The following is a 9,995-nucleotide window of genomic DNA, read 5'->3' as shown; positions in this document are numbered from 1 at the left end:
GGTAGCAGGTCTTCGGAGCGGATCAGTAGTGCTCTCTTCAAAGTTCAGTTGCAGTCAACTGGGACAGCAGAAGAAACAACAGAATTCAGGTCTTGGCGTACGTAGGCAGGGAGGTTCAGTGGACTTTGCAAAAGAGGTCAATTACAGAGGGAGTTTCCCTTTCTAAGTTAATCATCAAACAATTCTGCAATAATCGACACAGGAAGTAGCATTTGAATAGCACATGAAATGAATGTCATCTTGCAGGTAAGTGTGAAAACACGCATAGGTTAACTACAATATGGCATTTGGCACAATCACGTCAAGTGAACCACTAGATGAATTTGAGAGGAAATGAAAACATGAACAGACGCCCGACGCTAGGGGGCGATATTGTGTAAAGATTAAAGTGGGGGAAGCTGTGATAACCTGTGATAACCTACACTCATCTCTCTCTCTCTCGGCCATAGCAACAGAGGAATGACTGAAGAATTTGTCGGTATTATTTATCTATAGCACTAGGAATGTAACACCTCTCCTCTGTAGGATATATCTGAAATCTCTCTCTTCCTCTCTCGCTCTCTGTCTCTATCTATCTATCTGTCTGTCTATCTGTCTATCTATCTATCTCTATCTATCTATCTCCCCGCACCCATCTCTTTCTGTCACACGCATACACACACACACACACAGAGACCCCTTATTCTGACTGGCCAGCCCAGTGGAGCATGATGAGTGTGACTGGAGTGTATAGTGCATGTGTGTGTGTGTGTGTGTGTGTGTGTGTGTGTGTGTGTGTGTGTGTGTGTGTGTGTGTGCAGTGAGTAAACACTGGGGCATGTGCTCTACATAAAAACAACTGGAGCATGGAGGAGCAGACAGCTCGACCACACTCATGCTTTACTCACTCACCATAGGCAAAACACACACACACACACACACACACACACAGTACACACATACACACACGCACATGCATGCATACTCACACACACACACACACGCAGACACATTATACATTGCCCCGTCCCATACACACACACAGAATATAAAAAAACACACTATATAAACGCACAGTAACACAGAAAGTAAACACATACACACACACACACACACACACACACACACAGAGGGAGGACACATACATACACACACAAACATACACAGACCTACCAAATATATCACACAGCCCAATATTAGGCTACATAGCCTAAAGTAGCTCAGATGTATATTCAAAAGCCCTCAATGTCATCAAAGGCCTTTTGGAAATGTGTTTGCTAGGAGAGACACATGCCTCAGATCCAAACACACAAACAAACAGATAAATGGACCAAATGGCCTCTCAGTAAATTGTGTCCAGCTTGACCAGATGTCCACTGCCCTGCAGATGAGGTTGGTTGCCTACATAAAGACACACTGGGGCTGATCTGCTTTTAGTGTGATGGCCTTTTCTCTGCCTGACCATTTCATTCTGTTCATATCTTACTGGTGACCAGGGGGAAAGCCAAATCACACATCACGAGTGCCTGGCCCACTCATCTACAGTATTCGAGACTCACCTGAGTGTATGTGACCATTACATCAGTATGTAAAGCTACACAATTTGCCCTCCTTACCTTTTTACCATAAAACAAGATCCTAGAACTCACTGATAACAGGGAGAATCGGATATGGAGAAAGCCATCTCTGACATTGCCATGCGTTCCCCGTGAGGATTTGGGGCATCTCATCTCTGGCATTGCCATGCGTACCCGGTGAGCCTGATACTGCAGTTTGTGGTTTTGTTGTAGGAACATGATCCTTTTTGTTGACTTTAGATGCACTGGGTATGTCCTTTAACAATCTACATGGTCCAATCTGGTTTTGGTATGAAGGACCTCTTTGCCTTCAAATGCTGTCCTGTTATTTATATATATATAGTTATATTTACTACAGATAAACCTCCCCCCCCCCACCCAACACACACACACACACACACACATAGCCATTCATTCAGTCACTGTAATAGCAATCCAGACTGTAGAATACAAAGTACACTAATGCTAAACCAAATAAGGTAAGGTATTGTGTGGATTGTTAGCTAAAAGCATAGAGGTAATAGAGACAATGAGGAAGTGTGTGTGCGTGAGTGTGTGCATGCGTGTGTGTGTTATAGAAACAATGTAAGAGATAGAAAGGTCCACTAGGCACTAAACTAACACACAAACAGCTGTAGTGAAACTCTCCTCAATACAGTACGTTTGAACACACACACATACACTCGCTCACAAACACACACACATACACACACACACAGGATTTGTGATGTCTGGCCTTGTTGAGGTTGCATTAGAGTGATGAAAGGCTGGTGTTCTGGGCTGTGGTCCTACATCACAGCACATAAGAGCACAACGCATCACGTCATGTCACAGCGTGGCGCCCAGCAACATGCCCATCTCAAAGCACAGCTCCCAATACCAACATGCCCATCTCACAGCTCCCAATACCAGCATGCCCATCTCACAGCTCCCAATACCAGCATGCCCATCTCAAAGCACAGCTCCCAATACCAGCATGCCCATCTCACAGCTCCCAATACCAGCATGCCCATCTCACAGCTCAGCTCCCAATAACCAGCATGCCCATCTCACAGCTCAGCTCCCAATACCAGCATGCCCATCTCACAGCACAGTGTAACCAGCATGCCCATCTCACAGCACAGTGTAACCAGCATGCCCATCTCACAGCACAGCTCCCAATAACCAACATGCCCATCTCACAGCACAGCTCCCAATAACCAGCATGCCCATCTCACAGCACAGCTCCCAATAACCAACATGCCCATCTCACAGCACAGCTCCCAATAACCAGCATGCCCATCTCACAGCACAGCTCCCAATAACCAACATGCCCATCTCACAGCACAGCTCCCAATAACCAGCATGCCCATCTCACAGCACAGCTCCCAATAACCAACATGCCCATCTCACAGCACAGCTCCCAATAACCAGCATGCCCATCTCACAGCACAGCTCCCAATAACCAACATGCCCATCTCACAGCACAGTGTAACCAGCATGCCCATCTCACAGCACAGCTCCCAATAACCAACATGCCCATCTCACAGCACAGCTCCCAATAACCAGCATGCCCATCTCACAGCACAGCTCCCAATAACCAACATGCCCATCTCACAGCACAGTGTAACCAGCATGCCCATCTCACAGCACAGTGTAACCAACATGCCCATCTCACAGCACAGCTCCCAATAACCAGCATGCCCATCTCACAGCTCCCAATTCAATTATGCTCCTTTTCAAGCCCAATATTTTTAGATGAAATGAATTACTCAGGGGAACAACACCTCCCCCTTCACCACACACACACAAACACACACACACACACACACACACACACACATGCACGCTTCTTCTCTCTCTCAGTCTCACTCTTTCTCTCCCTCCTTCTGTGTCTATCTCTCGCATTCACATTCTAGCTTCAGTTGGAATCCAGCTGGGCATGTCAAACTTGGCCATCCTTGTTATGGGGTTGAATATAATGTTTAGAGGCAGAATGTCAAAACTTTTCTCCACCATTACAATGCCACCGCTCTCTCTCATATCTCTATCTCTCTCTCTCTCTCCACACACACACACACACACACACACACCCCTTCCTGACATTTGTCTGTCATGCAACACACACATGCATTTACTCCCCCCCCCCCCACCATCTATTTTCACATCATGTATGGACACCATGCAGTGAACACACACCATCTCTATGCACACCATCATGCTAATTTATTATGATCACAAATCATACAAGTCTGTCATGTCTGTACCAACTTTAAACCAAAGAGTTTAAAGCGCTCCACTCTAAGATCTTTGCCTGAAACCAGAAATTGAATGTCATACAGTGGCAGTAGTGCTTCCATGGTGATAATGGAACACTACTGATGGTAGAACCCAGAGCCATACTTTATGGCCATACTTTATGGCTCTGGTAGAAGCCAAAGACGTACACTAGAATGTTCTATTTCATTGTGACCTGTATGTGTCTCCGTAGCGATAACAAAACTTTCGGCTGACATTAGAATGTTTCACAGGCCTTTGGAACATCATATCAGCTGTGTTATGTGTTTGTTATGTGTTACTCCAGGCTGTTACAATATTATTTATGACACACTCACACCACAGCATTCTTTCCCTACTCCCTGGATGTTTCTGTTTTTGCCATGTTGTTGTTGTTGTTTTTGACTAATGCATACAGCATGTAGATTATATCTGTTGTTTATATTGGATTATAGAGGCTTGTTTTTTCTCCTCAAGAGATGAAATAATAGAAACAGATGGTGTGATGCCTCTGTCTCTGTTCTTCCAGTATGGCACTCGCGCACACACACACACACACGTACACACACGCAGTCTCTCTCTCTCTCTTTTTCTCACACACACACACACACACACACACACACACACACACACTGTTCCAGTAATCTGTCTGGCTGTCTAAGCTGATTATCTTTCTCTATACGTGTCATTAATAAATTCACATTTAGTTCTTGCCCTGGTATGCGATATGGACATGTGCCCTGGCCAAGAGCCAATCACATCCAAGACAGCCGCCAGCAACCAATCACATGGCAGATTCCTGAGCCCACTTAGAAAGCACAACAAATTTGAAGGATCTGGACCATTTAGAGCTTTAACCATGCAATTATAGCTCCCCAACTGAGCATCACCACCAAAAAGCTCTCTCGATGTACCTATATGCTCTATTTCAGTCACAGATGTCTCTCATATGGTGTGTGTGTGTGTGTGTGTGTGTGTGTGTGTGTGTGAAGGGTCATTTGAGTGAGATATTGTCTAAATGCTACTGAGGAGCCATCTGGACTATTCATCTGAGCCATAGTCACTTCTCTACGTCCAAGAGGCCCATTACTGTCCCCACAATGGCATTTCAATCAGGCCATTCATCCTGCACTAAAGGCTGAAACACACTGTATGAAGATTATCCAAAATGACATCAGCTCTTTCAGGTCCTTACAGGTGATGCTGGCCAGAACACACTAGTGCTAGTGTAGCAAGATACACACCTCACACCACAAGGAGAGACCTGGCTGAAAGTACACACACACACACACAACTCACACCATGAGGAGAGAGTGCCTAAAGCACACACACACACACAACTCACACCACGAGGACAGAGTACCTGGCTGAAAGTACACACACACACACACACACATACACACAACTCACACCACGAGGACAGAGTACCTGGCTGAAAGTACACACACACACACAACTCACACCATGAGGAGAGAGTACCTGGCTGAAAGTCCATTCATCTTCATTCCACTTGGTAGTTTAGACCATATAGTGAGAATGAGAAACACAAACACACACACTTGTTCTCTCTCCCTCTCTCTCTCTCTCTCTCTCTCTCTCTTTCTCACACACAAACAGAGAGAGAGAGAGATGAACACACTGAAAGAGAAAGATACATCGACAGAGAGAGAGGGAGGGAGAGCAATATAGCAATCTGATGTTCAACACACACACACACACACATTCTCAGAAATTAGCCATCAGATGTGGAGCTTTTAAGGCATTAGCTAGGAACCCTTTCAGTTCTGGTGTCAAGCCCAGCATTAGACCTCATTAGTGAGGACGTCCTCTGGAGTCAATTTGCATGGAGATCGGTTGCCTGCTAATTGATGCTTTGATGAGCAAAGCTAATTGTAAACTGGACACATCAGACGCAAGAGCTCCATCTTGGTACCCAGCATGCAATTTCACATCCTTGCAATATCCATAATTTATTGCTACGAAATCTTATCTTCCAGAGATTATGTTAAAAAAATCAGATGACTTTTCCTTCCTAATGCTATTTTTTTCCCCTGTTCCCTCTGTTAGATTCATCACTCAAATTAACCACAGAAAACCCAGCAGCTAGTTTTGCATTATGGTGTTTTTGCACATTTTATCGTTTCTTTGCACTCAATGGTGTTTTAAGCCCCCACCGTCGACTTCAAGGCAGCGCTGCGAATGTCGACTTCAAGGCACCGAACCCTAACCCTAACCCTAGTGCCTTCCATGCAGCGCTGCCTGCAAGATGATGTTAAGGGCTTAAAACAATATTTGTTTGCTATTATTGTTTCCTCTTTTTCTCTTTGCCACACTGAGCCCAAAGCAGCTCTAAATCCCAGGTCCGCTCTGATAGGTTACTGTTTTAATTGGCTCGGCCAAATTCAATTAGATGGATGTTGACTTTGAACCTGCCATGGCAACCACATGGCACTGAAGAGCAGAGGATCTGCTTCATGTAGCGCACTGAGACACAGGCACCGTTTACATCAGACGGCCCATCTCACAGTACACTCACCCTAGCACACACACTACATCTTACACAGTAGTACACTTACACTAAGCACACACACTTACATCTCACACAGTACACTCACACTAAGCACACACACTTACATCTAGCTGCATTATTATGAACCCAATCCAGTCATCAAGAATGTGGGCATGCATCAGGAGCGCACTAAGTCTATTGATAAAATATGTATTAGTGGTATATACAACTTCAGACTACATAAAATGAAGTTTTTTTAAACAGTGGGAGAAGCCAATGGGGATGACTGACAACAGTCAACCTACTCTTGCAATTTAGGAGATTTAAAGCACCCACACACTTGATGGTAATGTTGATACCACATTCTTTCACACTCCAGCGTAGCAAAACATTCTGTTCACTAGATTCCTCTCCTCCATTTCATCTGGAGCTCTGAGCCCACGTTACCCCATATGTCCACGCCATAGACATCCCAGGACCATGGCCAGCTACCAAGCGGGGTCATCCCTCTGGGGTCTCTGGGTCCCATGTTCCCCGGGTCCCATGATCCCCGGGTCCTATGTTCCCCGCTCGGGGTTAGGGATAGGGTTATGGTTAGGGTTTTACAAAAGGGTTCTATGTTTCCCCGGTCCCATACAAAAACGGGGAACATAGGACCCGGGGAACATAGGTATGCTCCCCTACCAAGCCTAGCATGCTTATTATTATTAGCACTATAAATCCCACAGTCCTATGGGTGAACTAGTGAACAGATTATCATCACCAGGACGAGTGCTAAGGTTCGCACTCACAGACAGAGTAGCGCTAGCGCTGTGCGCTACATCTAGTTTAATGCTGCGAGTTGGTGCACAGTGAGTAGTCACCCAGAAACTGCAGTGACAAACGACGGCTTCAGGCTGTTTGAGTGACCTTCAGCTGAAGTCTGACTGTTAGACCACCCACAGTCTGACCAGTCACACAGAGCACTAGCTGAGTTAAAATTCAAACTCCCCTTTTTATGCAAATTCTAGCCATTCAAAAACTACATCCTGAGGTTGAAATTCAGATCAAATATTTTAAGTTGCATAAGAGAAACAATTCACTAGAAGGGATTCACTAGAAACACTGATTTGCATATGGTATAATGCAAATGCATTTGTTGAGATTTTATTACATGTTTATTTTTAAGTTGCCCTGACAGCCTTAAAATCCTCCTTTGAGGAGAGAGTCCATTTTTCAATCAGCGATTAAACTATGAGAATGCGATGGATGGAAACCCATATTACTGGAACCTATGTGGGAGAAGGTGTAGTAGTAGCAGCTGCCGTAGTAGTAGTAGAAGGCGTAGTAGTAGTAGTAGTAGTAGCTGTAGGTGTAGTAGTTGTAGTAGTAGTTGTAGTAGCTGTGTAGTAGTTGTAGTAGTGGGAGAAGGTGTAGTAGTAGTAGTTGTTGTAGTAGAGGGAGAAGGTGTAGTAGTAGTAGTAGTAGTAGTTGTTGTAGTAGTGGGAGAAGGTGTAGTAGTTGTAGTATCAGCAGAAGGGAAGTCTCTAAAGGCTGCATACAATCTGTGTTTACTGTAGTGAGAGCAAATAAGAAACACACACACACACACACACACACACACACACACACATCACGTGACAAAGGCGAGTGAACCTGGGCTTCCTCTTTCCCCTGTGTTCTTGAACAGCACTTAGGCCCCTCAGTTCCACACAGCAGAAGTAGGTTGATGACAGCAGCTGACAGCGGCAACCACCAATCAGACCGCAGCATTCAGTTGGGCCAGGAACTGTGATTGGTTAATACATGGGACAAACCACCCCTTTGCCCAAGTGAGGAAGTAGTGGTGTGATATGGAGTAGTGCTTCAGCTGGAAATATGTCAGTGTGCAGGCCCTCGTACAACAGACCTGTTTATTAATTCATCTCCATTCACTCACACAGATGAGTTAGTTTGTGTAGTATCAACTGGGGATAGGGTGTATGTGTGTGTGTGTGTGTGTGTGTGTGTCAGGGTGGGGGAGCAATGGAATGTTCACATCAACTTCATTCTGACCTACCTATATACTCCCTATATTCTACCTGTATTCTGGATATATTGGTAATTGGTAATGCTGTCATCACAGAGAGAGAGAGAGAGAGAGAGAGAGAGAGAAAGAAAGAGAGAGAAGAAGTCACATTAAATACGTAGTGTACTGTTTTGTTATGCATATGTTTTATAAATTGAGGAAGCATTTGCTGTGCGGGGATGACTTTGCTATCCCATGGTGCATTGCCAGTGAGTGAGTGCAGAGATGAGTGTGATGGAGCGGAGAGCCGGGCTACATCAGGTTTCCCCTGAGAGGCAATCCGACACAGTTGTCCCCTATCACCACCTCTCTCTCTCTCTCTCTCTCTCTCTCTTTCTCTCTCTCTCTTGCTGGGTTAATGTATCTGTCTGTCTTCCCATCCCTATCTGCTGGTCTCTGGGTTAATGTATCATTCTCTGTCCCTCTCCTCCTCTCTCCTCCCATCCTTCAGTCCCTGGGTTAATAAATCTCTCTCCTTATCTGTCAGTCTGTGGGCTAATGTATGGTTCTCCCTCTCTCTTTCCCTGCCTCCCTCTCTCTCCCTCCCTCTCTCTTTCCCTCCCTCCCTCTCTCCCTCTCTCCCTCCCTCTCTCTTTCCCTATATCTCCAGTGTCTTATGATCTCTGGTGTAATGTACCGTTCTCTCTGTCTTTCCATCAAGCATGTACCAGTCTTGACAATGCATGACTGTTTCATTCATTCTTCCTGATCCCTTATGCATGTCATCACTCCGTCCTCTCATACGTAACGTATCCCTTCCCTCGTCTACCAGGCCGTCTTGGCCCAGACTCTACCCGACGTCGGCTGTCTCGTCTACCAGGCCGTCTTGGCCCAGACTCTACCCGACGTCGGCTGTCTCGTCTACCAGGCCGTCTTGGCCCAGACTCTACCCGGTGTTGGCCGTCTGCCGTGTATGAGTGAGAGCGTTATTAATTCACACTTTACACCCTCTCTCACATAGCTTCAGTTATTAGTTGCCAGGCGGGCCCTTGTCCTGCTCACATACGGCTCACATCTGGCTGGGATCTGGCCCATTGTCAGCTGTTGTCCCCCTGCCTGCTGAACTGTGACAGTGTATGAATGAGAGCATCATTACGCTAATTCACACATCATATCCTCTTGCACAACCCATCAGCTGTCTACCAGGCGGATGCTGAGTTTCACATGAGTCACATCCGGCCCAGATCTGGTTCATGTGGCACAAATCCTATACAGTGTGAGCTGCTGCCCTACCTGCTTTCACACAAAGTGTGTGTGTGTGTGTGTGTGTGTGTGTGTGTGTGTGTGTGTGGGTCAACAAATCACCATCGTCTTCACTAAACCCTGTAAAAATAGACCTGTTTATTTTTCACCTCAAATCAATTTCGCATTTATAAACAACCAATCATTCAGTAAAACTATGTCAATATCTGGGGTCACTTTGGGAAAACAGTCAAATATCAAGATGGAAAAAAAAGTGGTGGGTTATTTTCCCCCCTTAAAACAACACGAGGCTTACATAATGTATGTCAAATTCACCTACTGCTTCCTCTCACACATCCCCTCAGTAATTAACCAGGCATCTGCTGAATGTGGTCCATGGCTGGCCTATTCGGCCCACTGTCAGCCCACAGTGTGCCACAGACTG

The sequence above is a fragment of the Alosa pseudoharengus genome, unplaced genomic scaffold, assembly GCF_046254945.1.
Source record: "Alosa pseudoharengus isolate Yale_2024_CS ecotype anadromous, Long Island Sound unplaced genomic scaffold, YU_APseudo_1.1 YU_APseudo_1.1_scf_7, whole genome shotgun sequence".
NCBI classification, from domain to species: domain Eukaryota; kingdom Metazoa; phylum Chordata; class Actinopteri; order Clupeiformes; family Clupeidae; genus Alosa; species Alosa pseudoharengus.
Note: the sequence above shows the minus strand (reverse complement) of the source record.